Source organism: Meleagris gallopavo, chromosome 1, assembly GCF_905368555.1.
Source record: "Meleagris gallopavo chromosome 1, MGAL_WU_HG_1.1, whole genome shotgun sequence".
Lineage (NCBI taxonomy): Eukaryota > Metazoa > Chordata > Aves > Galliformes > Phasianidae > Meleagris > Meleagris gallopavo.
The window spans coordinates 174278082-174289907 of NC_139404.1; the positions used below are offsets into that span (position 1 = coordinate 174278082).

Here is an 11826-nt window from a genome sequence, read left to right on the forward strand (position 1 = left end):
TCCCATTTTCTTTTGGGATGACTGTAGCAGGGAAGGGAAGGGTTTGTTGTGTTGCTGTTTCATTGTTGGTTTTGTTGTCGTTGTTGTTGTTTTTAATTTCATAGCATTTCACTCCTTAAAAATATGAAAAGCATCTGTGGGTTGTGGGGTTTTTTTTTTAAACCAGAAATGGCACGAAGCAGAAGTTTACCACAAAGCAGTTCTTTCTTAAGGGGAATACTAGGTTATAAAAGAATGACTGAGAGGGAAGTAAAAGAAGAAATCAGAAGAAATCAGAAGAAATGCTTAGGAGAGAATCTGCAGCATGAGGAAGGGGAACAGAAAATCCAAATGAGGAAGTGGCACACAACAAAAAGCGTTTGCAGATTCATCTTAAAATATAGGACAGAGAAGAAAAGATTAAACTGGGGGTTTTCAGCTGCTGCTGCCATGGGCAGGACAAACCAAACCACCAGAACTTGCCCTTCAAAGACTGTTATTTCACTGCAGCTGAAGTCATTTCAGATTAAGAGACAGAGAAAGCAGTAGAGACACTAAATACTTCTTAAAGACTTACTTCTGTGCATTTCAGAAAGCCACAATATTAAGGCAATGTTTCAAGTCTCCAACTCTTTACTTGCTATAAATGCAAAGCAATTGCTTCAGTGGAGATAAGCAAGACAGCTAAGGTCTGCAGAATGGAGTGCCTTTTGGCTGAGCCAAAGGAGACATCTCCTGCATGGAGAAAATAAAGGAAGGTGCTGAATGCTGAAAGAAACTCTTCTGCCTGCTTCTTCCTGTAGAAAGAACAGTGCACAAAGCATGATGCTTTCTGTATACCTGCAGGTCTGTGTGTCCAGCTTAGCCTGGTAAATGCCCTTCTACTACACAGATAACCCAGAACGAACAGTAAGCCACCTGTACTACCGTACCAAGACAACCTGCTTAAAATCTATTTTAGGGTTAACTGCATTCCCATTCCAGCTTTAAGTTGGCGCATGGAGGCTAGAAGGAATTCCAATATTCAAGCCATGTGCAAAAAAACAGTAATACATGCAAGCATCTTGAAATCCAGAAATACAGAAGTTGAATAATCAAATGCAGGCTTTATGTGAAGTGATGTGTTATCTCCTCCATGTTTACATCTGTTTAAGTATTCAGAGCAGCAGTCAGCCTTTAGAAGAAAAACAGTACTTTCCCAGGAAATAATTCTGCAATAAACCTATTCTGATAGAAGTTCCGGAGGATTTCAGCATTTGCTAGGAAGCTCAGCAGCAAGCTGTAACTGCTACAAAAAAAAAAAAACAAGACAGACAAATTTTCACTAGAGCTCCCATTCTGTAGCTCAGAAGTTCAGATTCAGAAGTTCAAACTCTTCATTTCTTCATTCACATGTAATGATATGCAGAAAAGCTTCTCAAAGTGTTTCCAAAGGCCGTTTAAAAGCTCTAAATAAAACAAGCTCCCAGACCTTGTCTTGTGGCACAAGAGTCTCTAGAGCTGCTTGCTGCCCTGATAGGAAAACATCAGCTTTGCTCAACACTATGGAATAATGACCTTTTCCACCGCAGGATGCCAAAGCAAAGATTAAAAAAATAAATAAATAAATAATCCAATATTTGCTGGAATATAGTTTAACATACGTGAATATTTTATATCTGTCACCCATCGCAAATACAAGTTCTCCAACTACTGCTTATTACTAAGAAAATGATTGTCACTATGGAGATGTACAAGAACCCTGGGATACTAACGAACTGAAGGCTCAGGTATGAGCAAACTACATATCATAATGCTAATTAAATTTCCAAGTCATGAGAATACAGATGAGAATCTGCACCTTTACCAGCCTTTATTTTTTTTTATGTTTTTTGTTTCTTTGTTTGCTTGTTTTTCCTTTTTAAATGAAGGGAGTTCTAGACAGAAGGGCTATACACTGTTCACTTGCTTTTCGAGGACTCCCAGTTCAGCTGCACAACAGTAACACAAAGGCAAGGTCCTTACCTTACAGGCCGTTACAAACACAAGACAAAAGAGGGTTTAGCCTTTTTCAACCTTCAAATGAAGGCATTGCAACTCAGTTCCAGGCTGCAAGAAAAAAAGCTACTGGAGAAGAATGAGTGAGCAACAGCTGCAGTCAACAACTATAACCATATGTGTTAACAGCAAGCACTGAAATAAAGGAATAGTCGAACTCCAGCAGGCCATTACAATAACCAGGATCAGAATAAACTTCACCCCCAGAGTCCACTTGCTACAAAGAGCCTCTCTGCAGCAAGTGACGAGCAGGCGAAGGGTTAACGAGTCCTGGGAAGACAGTCCCGATGGTTACAGTTTATCTCCTGTTCTCTACTATAAATATGGCAGAGTTCCAGTAATTCCCAACTTATGCTCATTGTCCTTCACACGCAGTCTTAATTAACATTAGGTCCTTTTTGCATTAGCAGCCAGACTTGCATAAAACATTTCTGATGAGATTATACAAGCTTCTCAGTCTTCAGTGATGTGGTGCTTTGTTCAGCTTCAGTTTCTATGAATTCCCAACAATAAAAGGAAATATTTTTATCCTTTTAGAATACAGACAGATTAAGTTTTGTTACATTAGCACGCAGTTCTGCTTTGATGCTCTAATCTGTCCAAGGATACGGACCCACAAGTATCTACCAGCCATAGCATACAGCAAATAATTTGACTATCTATACTCAGGCTTTAAATAAACGAGACTCCTCGTGCACAGCACATAAAAGACAGCTGGAACTACATTGTTTAAGAAAACTATATCGTCTTCTGTCCAGTACATCCCGTACAGCTCGTGCCCCGAGAATCACTTTTTGGTGAGGTGCTATCATATCTGAACGCTGAGCTTCACCTCTGAGGTCAGGCAACAAGCAAGCAGGGCCTCCTGCCGAAGAGAAAAACTCCTTTGAAAAACTGACACTGTTAATGTGAAGGAGACGTTTTTAACTTGTCGTAGCTTAGATATGTCCGACTTTCAGGCTCTCATATCAATGCACATGCTGCATGTAAGCAGTCTGTGGGACTACAACCTCCAATACACCATCACACTGTCACTGACACGTTGCATTTCCACTGCTGGTATGCCATCAATGACCTCTGCCTACATAATCTACCAGAACAATAAGATTTATGTTAGATAGGCTTCATAAACCAGGAAGTAAGCACGCTCATTTAATCCATAATATTACTGCACACTATCATCTATTTACTCAGCAACCTAAAGGACAAGCTACTGAAGAGAAACATTGAAAAATATGAGAAGTAACAAAGCTGAGTGTGCTAAGAAAATCCAACATCACTCAATTCCCAACAAGCAGACAAAAGTGTTCCCAGAACCAAGAATCTCTGACACATTAACAGCAGGGCAGCACTGCGTTAGATAGAAAGAAACACGTCCCCAAAAGATGAGGGTTTCCACTTGGGCAAATCCAACACGCTTAGAAGCACACCCATCCAAACTGAATACTGCAAGTGAAGATGGAGAAGCCTCTACACTGTACTACCATAGCTCCACTCCAACCGGCAGCTTGTTTCTGTAGTCAACTGCTCAGCAACAGCTACAATACAGGTAAGAAATGGCTTCATATGCTCACAGTCAAACGCCTGAAACTCTGACACCACCTCAGAAAGGCCAGATGAATGATCTTCAAGAAAAAAATCAGTAGGAAAAAATACAAAAAAAAGGCCGAATGACAGCAAAGATATTTCACCACTCCTTGCCTGCCTGAGAATATCAATGTAAAATTTCAAATGCCTGATCAATTATAACCATTAGTAGCAGCTGCCGCAAAGTTGGATAAATTTATCTATCAATTGCATTTAGATCATGCATGAAATAGCATTTTCACTATTTACAATACGAAATTTCCTTCCCAGTTTCAAAGTTCTGTCAAGCAATCTAAAACTGAGAGGACACAAAAAACGTAACACATATATCATTCTAAACAAAGTGTATATTCAGAGACCAAAAAAGCACCCCCAGAAGATAGTCACACTATTTACAACTGCCAAACTATGCTTTTACAGCTGCACAGGAGGAGATGACTACTGCATGAGCCTCCAAGAAAACCTGCAACATTTGAACTTAATGGTGATAAATATATTTCATTAATGTGAATTTATCTGTGCATACCGCTGTGCAAATAAATGATGCTTGATAGAGTTCTACCACAAGAAATTATTTCATAGTTTCTGTGTAGGGCCAACTTCAACAGGGATGTGCAATAAAATGTCATGCCAAAGAACAGGGAAACAGTTCTGATTTATGGAACTAGAGAGAAAACAAGTCAGGCCATAACTCTGTGCACCAGAATATTTTTATTCCAGGACAAGAAACAAAAATGAATTTAAGTCAACCTAAAATACTGTTTCTGACAGATTCATTGGAAGTTAGGACTGCATCAGATAGATTACTCCAATTTATGTCCATTATAATGACCAGAAAACATGAACCCAGGGCAGATTCAAATTACTGTCAATGTCTGTATGCACTCTGTGTCACTTACCAGGACTTTAAAGGTTGCATCACATTGTGAAGACTATTACAAAAATCTAACTATTTACAGAACACAAGATTAATTCAATAGCTAAAGCCAAAATACTTGCATGCTGACCGCATCCAAGATGTTTACTTTAGTTACGTTACTATGTTCACTAATTCTTAGTCAATTCTGTAACTCAGCACTCAAGTTTTCCGGCCAGTTCTTTCCAGTACTTCAAATAAACAATTAAAAAAAGCAACAAAACAGCCACCTCTTGCCAGACAACTTGAAATTATGAATGATTAGGAGAGAACCAACATATTTTAAATATAATCTGTTTGATACTATGCAAATGCTGGGGTAACGTTTTTTGTTTTTGACTGACTTCTGTGTTTAAAACAAATACAAGCATTAATCAAATTCTACCTGAGCAACTCAACTTTTCTGCTTTTAAAACAAAAGATAATTAACTCAGAGTAACATCAGTAGTGGCAACTCAAAAATAAAACCAACATGGCATAAAGACAATCCACACTTACAAGAATCACACACTTTCCCCCAGTCTTGATCCCTACAAACACATTTGGCTATCAAACCTGTAAGAGAACAAACAAGACACATCACACCTGCACTCAAAAGGTAGGAAGCTGCTCCAAAATCTTGAAAATTAGTAACCAGAATTCTGCTAAATATAGAACTCTATTATGAATAAGTAAATAAATAAAAATACAATGTTTGACCACAAACCCAGAGAACACCATTAGTTTAATGGTCGAACATTTCAGTGGAAAACTGATCTGCCAAGTGTTTAAGAATCCCTGTAAATCCCCACCACAAATGAAATTGGATTTGTCTTCCAAAGCACAAACAAGTCTATACATGTACTAATAAACCTTCACAAAAATTCTCCAGTAGCTTCACCTGACAAAAAATAAAGAAGTTAAACAAGATAAGCTCTGATTTCACTGCTTTAAGTGACCACAAAGACTTCCCTTTTGATCTTTAGCTGCTCCTAGGCATGCATTTCTTTATTTCTTCCCAGACATTTTGTTTCTTCTTTTACAGAAGGAAAAAGAAGTGAGCAGATAAAAACATTTCAGTTACTTGAGATTTTATAGGGGTGAAAAATAACACCACTTCTCCAGATACAACCACCCCAGTGCAACATTTCAGAGACTTTTACAACAGGTTGGCTTCTGAACAGTTGGATCTAAATGCCAGTAAGCGTGAAGGAAAGCATTCACACATTAGTGCTGAACAAATAAACATGGTCTTATTTCATATTAATTCACCGTTACCTCTAAACACAGGTAAGGTTCTCAGGAGAAAACGTGTGGTGTAGCAGTCCTTCTGCAGATCCAAGGTTCAAGATGCCTTTATGTAATTCTTAGACACCGATTTTTGTAACTTACAAAAATTCTGTACAAGTCTGACATAGGGAGAGAAATACCCTCTACCTCTTCCTATTTCTGCTCTTAAGAGAATAAGCAGTCACCACCTGTAGCATCCCTTGGAAAAGGAACCTTCATAACACAATGTGCAGCTGCATTTAACTCTGGAAGACATCTATTTCCAGCCTGGTCCTTCCTTACACTGAATAACTTTAGAATTAGAGAACAGAGGGACCAGATGGATTGCACCCTAGAGTGCTGAGGGAGTTGGCAGATATGGTTGCCAAGCCACTCTGCATCATTCTTTGGCAGTCCTGGCTAACTGGGGATGTCCCAGTGAACTGGAGACTGGCAAATGTGATGCCCACCTTCAAAAAGGCAGCTACAGACCTATCAGTCTCACCTCAGTGCTGGGGAAGGTTACGGAATGAATAATCTCAGAAACAATCATGGACCAGTTAAAGGTCAACCAGGGAATAAGGCCCAGTCAGCGTGGGTTTACAAATGGTAGATTCTGTCTGACCAACCTAATTTCATTCTATGACAAGGTGACCCGCTTAGTGGATGAAGGTAAGGCTGTCAATGTGGTCTACCTGGACTTACGTGAAACCTTTGACACTGTCCCCCAGAACATTTTTGTGGAGAAGCTGGCTGCCCACAGTTTGGATGGGCGTATGCTCCACTGGGTGAAACACTGGCTAGATGGCTGGGCCCAAAGAGTTGTGGTCAATGGAGTTACATCCAGTTAGCAGCTGGTCATGAGCGATGTCCCCCAGGGTTCAGTACTGAGGCTGCTTCTATTTAACATCTTTATTAACGATCTTAATGAGGGGATCGAGAGCACCCTCAGTAAGTTTGCAGACAACACCAAGTTGGGAGGGAGTGCTGATCTGCCTGAGGGGAGACAGGCACTACAGAGGGACCTGGACAGACTGGATCGATGGGCCAAGGTAAACTGTATGACTTTCAATGGGGCCAAGTGTCAGGTCCTGCATTTTGGCCACAACAACCCCGGGCAACCCTACAGGCTTGGGGAGGAGTGGCTGGAAAGCTGCCTGATGGAAAGGGACCTTGGAATTCTGATGGGCAGTCAGCTGAATATGAGCCAGCAATGTGCCCAGGGGGCCATCAGGAATGGCGTGGTAAGCAGGATTAGGGAAGTCATCCTGGCCCTGCACTTGGCACAGGTGAGGCCTCACTTCGAGTACTGTGTTCACCTCAGTACAGAAAGGACATGGAGGTGCTGGTGCAGGTCCAAAGAAGGACAACAAGGCTTGTGAAGGGCTTGGAGAATATGGCCTACGAGGAAAGACTGAAGGAACTGGGGCTGTTCAGTCTGGGGAAAAGGAGGCTGAGGAGAGACCTTATTGCTCTCTTCCAATATCTGAAAGGTGCTTACAGCGAGAGCGGGGCTGGTCTCTTCTCACTGGTGACAGGTGACAGGACGAGAGGAAATGGCCTCAAGTTGTGCCAGGGTAAGTTTAGGTTGGACATCAGGAAAAACTTCTTTAAGAAAGGGTTGTTAAGCACTGGAATAGGGTGCTCAGGGAGGTAATTGCGTCACCATCCCTGAATTATTTAAAAACTGTTTGGATGTGGTGCTCAGGGACATGATTTAGCAGAGGGTTGTTAGAGTTAGTGTAGTATGGTTGGGTTGTGGTTGGACTCGATCTTTAAGATCTTTACCAACTTGAGCAATTCTATGATTCTAAGACATTAGCCAGGTGAAAACATTGTCTCCTCATCCACACTGTCAACAATTTCTTAGTAACAACCACAAAAAGTCCAAAACTTAACTGATGCCACCCATGAATTAGGTGAGATATCAATACAACTTTGAATGAAAGAGATGATGAAGTGCTGTGTTACAAAATCTATTTCAAATTTAGTTACAAGACTGTACTGCAATTGCACAGCAACTAAGAACAAACTTCACTGGTACAATTTCTTTTTCACTCATTTCTTGCTATAAGCAGGCAAGAGCTTTGGAAGATGGTGCTCTGGGGGGGGTTCAAAAGAACGAAGATTTACTGCATATGTTTATTTCAGAATCACAGAACATTTAAGACCGGAAAAGACATTTAAGATCATCTAATCCAACTGCCAACCCATCACCACATCAACCAAACCACATCCCTAAGAGCCACATCTACTTAGTATAAGATAAGCAGTTCTCTCCAGCAGTCTTCACTACTCCATTCACTCTTCTTTCTACTAAGACTGAACTGTGTACACAGGAAGTTCAGACAAAATGGAATACTTGCACAAGGATGAGAGCTAATCCACTGTCCAGGTGACACCGACACAGCAATTTAAATGCTCATCTGCTATTAGCTCTTCTGTAATTCTCTGCAGTATCTGCTGGAGTTTGTTTTTTTACAAACACTGCCCTACTAATCACTGCATACAAGAAGCTTTGAGCTAACATTACTATCATCTGTCACATCTGTGGCTTTTCTTTCGCTTCCCTCTGCAGAAGAATACTGCCTGCAGACACACATTGTTTCATATAAATACATGGTATGTTTCCTCTCACTGAAGAACAAACCATATACATCTGAGCTAATCTAGTCAACAAAGAACAACCAGTGTGTAAGAAGTTGGTATTCGCACTCCTAAAATCATCATCGTTTATTTAAGATATGTTGTACAGACAGGGCATATTCTAAAAAGCAGAGCAGGGCTATGCTCCTATTAACTATAGAGAATAGTATGCCCTGAACCATATAAATCAAACTTGAAGCCTTGTTAACTTACTCCTGCTATGAAAGTCTCTTTTTATAACACAAGCAATTCTAATTCTGAAATAAAGTCATTTTTTATTACTTCCACAAACAGAAAGATTAGCAAAGACCACACAACTTCCGTAACTATTTTGTATAATCAAGACTATTGTTTCAGTATCTGATTAAGAAGTGTTTTCTAATCTTCTTTATGTGAAGAAAATAGCTGTGGAAAAGGAGAAGAAAAAGGACCGACTCGATTATTTCACGTACAACAAAACCTCTGCATTCACTGCCCAGTAACTACATTCCCACTTCCACAAGCCATGCAAACACCAAAAAATCCCACCGAAGCCACCCTTCAGCCAGCAGTAACAAGAGTTTACTTTACACAACAGAACCCCAGAACGCTTCTGGAAATAAACCTTGCTTCCACGTTGCTCAGTGGGAATACAGCCCGGTCCTGGTGACAGGCTGAACAGCTACAGATAAGCCTCCTTCTGGCAGGACCTACTTGGAAGCTACATTCACAGAGCAAGAACGACCTGGGGCCTTCATTTCAGTGCAGACAAGTGATGGTCCTTCCACGTTAGTCTGTTTTCTCCTTAAATGCCAAACTAAGCTAGCGCTGAGCGCAACACCTAACAAAGTGTATTTCCACCGCTCAAATATAGGGTTCAATCCTTCGGATCCTCAAGTTTGCCAGCTGTAACTTGTAACTTCACCCTTACGACCTAATAGTCCCACATCGCACCGATCCACGTAGCAGCAGCCGGATGGCTGAGCTCCGAGATGCGGGCTGTGGAGCAGGGCAGCGTGCTGGAGAAGCGCAGCCGTACCGTTACTCCATTACTTCACTCCCTCCAAGCAGCACCGCACTACCAGGGAAAGCACCGTCTCAGGCCAAGTCAGAACAACACCGCTATCTCACGCAAACACAACGCTTTTCGATTCCCCGCGTAAAGACAAAATAAAGAGCCCAGCCCGGCACACGGCGAAGCACAACCACCCCTCGGATGTTAAGTCCCCCCGAGTTCCCGGCTGCGTCCCAATCCGCCCCATCCTTCCCTCCGGGAGGACTCGCTCCCCGCTCCCCGCCGCTGACAAAGCGGCACAAAGACGCGGTCAGACGCCGCGTTCCCACTCCTGCACGGAGCGTAAATCCGAACCGCCCTGCGCGCGAAGCATGTTCTGCCCGGGAACCTCACAACCGCATCCCACGGCCGGCGTTGGCCCCACCGCACGAACCTCGGCTTACAGACTACCGCCGGAGAAGGTGGCGGCGGCGCGGCCCCTCACCCACCTGACGCCGCGCTTCGTCCCATCCCGCGCCGCCGTCCCCTACGGCCACCGCCGCCACCGCGCGGAGCCCTCCCCGGCTGAGCCTCCGCGCCCCCGCCGCCCCACCTCTCTGCCGAAAGCCCCGCCCCCTCGCTTCCCCCTTTGGCCCGTGCCAAGAAGGGCGGGACAACGAGGACGAGTGACAGCCAATCTCTCGCCGCGCACCTCGTTGATTGGCGTGAAAAGCACCCAATGGAAACGCCGGGAGGGAGGGTCGAGCCGTCAATCAGTGGCCCCTACCTGGGGCTCGCAAGAAGGCTGTCCGCGGGTTGCTGGCTCTCCGGTTCCCGGAGCGAGCCCGGCCTCGGGATGCTGGCGGGCGGTTCCTCTCGGGTGCGGAGGCGATCTCGGCTCTACCTCAGCCCGCCGCCCGTCTCTCGCCCTTCGCCTCCCTCCCTCCTGTTGGTGGCGGGCACCCCGCGGCCGTGCCCTCGCCCTCCGCCCGCCCCGCTGACCCACTTCCCAGCGAATCCCAAGTGCGCGCCCCGGCCGTGCCCGCGCCCACCCGCGCTGAGGCCTGGGGCCTGCGGCGGGGGCCGGGGCTGCGCGAGCCGCAGCTGCGGCGCGGCCCAGACGAAGTCCGCTCTGCGTCCTTTGTGGCGGTCCCGGGGGCGGGGGGCTATTGTCGGTCGCCGCGAAACCCTCAGAAAAGAAAAAAAGAAAAAAGCCCCGACGTTTCCATGTGAACGAAGTTCCGGGGGGCGCCGAACAATCGCCTCCGGACTTCAAAGGGCTCGGGGCCGCCGATGAGTGACCCCGGCTGGACGCGGGCTGCCCGGAGCCGCCCCGAGCCGAGCGTGTGGAGCGTCGCAAAGTTTGCTCGACTCCGACGCGGCGGTCGGGCTCACGGGCGGCTCCTCGGGGCTGCTGCACGGTGGGGAAAAATGATCCCAAATCGCCGCGATCGGCCGTGGTGAGAGGCGGCAGCTTGAGAACCGCCGATGTAATCACAGAAGGTTATATGGCAAAAGCGTTAAGCCGTGCGGCTTTACTTGTGCTTTGTAGTGCAGATGGTGACGGCGTTAAGATCGCTGGCAAAGCAAACGGAGAGGAGTCACCGAGTAACAAAACGCTAAAGAAGGGAGCCACGGTCTTTTTCTTCAGCTAAGGGCACGCTTGCACGCGGTCGTTGGAGATAAAAGTCACTTCGTTAAAAACGAGGCTGTTTTCCCTAAGACCTGCGGAGGGAAAGAGGAAACTCTTCAGAGACAGCAAAATAAAACTGATGTTAAATGACCTTGCGTTGTTAAAGCACTGCTGCATTAATGCTCGTTCAGTGGCAGCTTTTTTCCATACTGAAAATGAGCTCTTGAAGTTGGAAAAATATATTAATTTCAAACAGACCTGTCGCTACCAGTTATTTTTTTCTGCTCTGTCAACACAAGCAAGTGTCCTTTGTGATGGAAGATATCAAAGAGCGTTTATTTTGGTCCACCTGTGCTCCAGTCCCTTGGATTTCTTCTCAGCTTTTATTTTTCTTCTCTCTATTCGTGACATTTCAGCACCCATAGCTATTTTTAATAATATCTAAATCTTGTAAAAATGGGACTCAGGCAGAGCTTTATTAATGCAATTTTGCCCTTGCCTTGGAATTTGCAAATAAGGCAAATCCATTTGCATTTAATCTGTACTAAGTTTTCATCCTGAGACAAAAAAAGGAAAAAGTGCTAAAATTATCTGAAGGGAATAATTCTATCAGCTTTTGTCTAACTGTTACAATTTTCAGGTAAAATGATGCTGCAGAAAAGCCCTCTGAAGCCAATAGATTCAGGTTTGGACTGGTGCACCAAAAGATGTCCAGGATTGATCTTTCTGCTATTAATTTCATTTGAAGGCAGAATGAGGCTTCAGGGACTAATAAAAAGGCAGAGTTACTGGAGACCAAAGTCAAGA

The 11826-nt window shown here is 44.2% G+C and overlaps 1 protein-coding gene across 6 annotated transcripts in view; it reads right to left on the reverse strand.

Moving 5' to 3' along the window:
* Nucleotides 1-10735, reverse strand: part of WASF3 (WASP family member 3) — a 64958-nt gene extending 54223 nt beyond the window's left edge. For 3 of the 6 annotated variants that reach the window (XM_085216133.1, XM_085216132.1, XM_085216127.1), the window contains exon 1: nucleotides 9896-10015. The gene's annotated coding sequence lies outside the window, so the exon portion shown is untranslated. Of the gene's footprint in view, nucleotides 1-9840; nucleotides 10016-10173 lie in introns of those variants that run through there. The other 3 variants (XM_085216129.1, XM_085216131.1, XM_085216128.1) reach the window with 3 other exon arrangements.
* Nucleotides 10736-11826: the final 1091 nt, after the last annotated feature.